The following is a 2,069-nucleotide window of genomic DNA, read 5'->3' on the forward strand; positions in this document are numbered from 1 at the left end:
CAATTATACTATATCATCAAGTTCTAGTCTAGGAAAAAATAATCACACATGTGATGATCCAGTCCCACAGCCAGGAGAATATGTTACAACTTATGTACCTTACCCATCACTTAGCCAAGATACTTAAGGGGTGATCACATTTGCAACAGAAAGAGAAAACAAATACCAACCAAAATGGTCAAAGCAACTGACAGAGAAAGAAACCCAAATAGACAGAGATGAAAACAGAGTGAGATTGGCTACCAAGTGAGTATGACCCAAACCATGGGGCGTTTCTACTACCAAAAGATCTGAGGTGGGGGGAATGATTCATTTTAAAGGTCTCATAGAATTAAGTTACTGTGAGTTATAGATGGACTGGAATAGACATGCTGAACTCATGCAAACAGAGACTGGAAGCATCTTCAGAAATCAGGTGATGCTATTTAGCACAAACTAAACTTAAGCTGTCAGGTGCCTGTGATTTATGAAGTATACTCCTACATATGCAATCTGAAAAACTTGCACAGTTGCACAAGATCATGAACATCCACAGCAACAAATTTTGTAATACTGAATACCATAAATAATTCAAATGTCTATGTATGTAAAGCCAGCAAAAACTACATTAATAATGATGTGATCCTACAACATAATGCCATATAGAAACAAACCCAGACTCAAAGTCACGTATAATGTGGATGAGTTTCAGAAATACAACACTGAGTGAAAAAAAAAACTCACAAAGAACACACACGCACATGCACACACATACACACATGCACATACATACATGCATACACATACATACACACACATGCACACACATACACGCATACACCGGTGCACTCACACAAATCTGTTTGTAGTCAAAACTATTCAAAACTAGGTGACTAAGAGATGGTTCAGTTGAGCCAGGGTTTGCCACAAAGGAAAGCCTGATTTTGATTCCCAGCACTAACCCAAAATCCAGATGTGGTGGCAAGCACCTATAGCCCAGAGCTGGGGAGGCAGAGACAGACAAGACAATCCCTGGGATTTCACTGGCCAAGGAATCTAGCTAAACTGGAAAGCTCCAGACTTGTTGAGACTCTGTCTTTAAAAAGGTGAATGAATGGGGGACTTTTGGGAGAGCATTGGAAATGTAATTGAGGAAAATATGTAATAAAAAATATTTTTTAAAAAAAGGTGAATGAAGCTATAGAGATGTTCAGTGGGTACAAATATGAAGACCTCAGTTCAAATCCCTAGAACCCATGAAAAAACCTGGGTGTCCTCTCTCTCTTTCTCCATGTGTACACACACACACACACACACACACACACACACAACCTAAGCACTGAGAGAAGGTGATGAATCAGATCACTGAGCCTTGCTAGCTGCCAACCTAGCTCCATGTTCAGTAGAGATTTTGTTTTAAAAGAACAAGGCTATGTGTGTGGAGGGGTGTATGATAGAACATCTGATGTTCTCTTCTGTACTCTGTATGCATGAACATCTGTCTGCATGTACCACACACAAAATAAGGTAGAGAGTGAGAAAAGCATGTGACAATGACCACTGGCTTCCGCATGCCACACACAGACACACATGCACACACATGAACACATACATACATAGACACAAGCATATGCACATACAACTATTTTAGAGGTCCAAATACATATCGTATATATCAACGTATAAAGGAATTATGGGACTTGGATCATGTTGAGGCATCTCCAACTGGGAAAGAAGAGGATGAAGAAGAACATACTCACCTAGGGGATTTGTCCTGCTCCTTCAGCTACAGAGTGGATCTGGGGTCCTTGTCCAGGAATACATTCAATGGGTATTTGAAGAGCCTTCCTCTAACGGGAAAGATAACAGTTATTCTGCCCCTGGATCTGATTCTGATGAAGAGACTTGAACAACAAATACGAGAGTAGTTAACAGTACTTGTTCTATAGCGATACGTGCTAAGGATTTTTTAAAAAGGAAATGCAGAACAGAGGGAGCATAGGCCAAAGTGGGAAGTCAGGGCTGAGGCAGGAGACTGGAGCTGAATGGAATCTACTCTAGGAAGTGGGTGGAGCTTGATGAGAGTGAAA

The sequence above is a fragment of the Mus caroli genome, chromosome 19, assembly GCF_900094665.2.
Source record: "Mus caroli chromosome 19, CAROLI_EIJ_v1.1, whole genome shotgun sequence".
Lineage (NCBI taxonomy): Eukaryota > Metazoa > Chordata > Mammalia > Rodentia > Muridae > Mus > Mus caroli.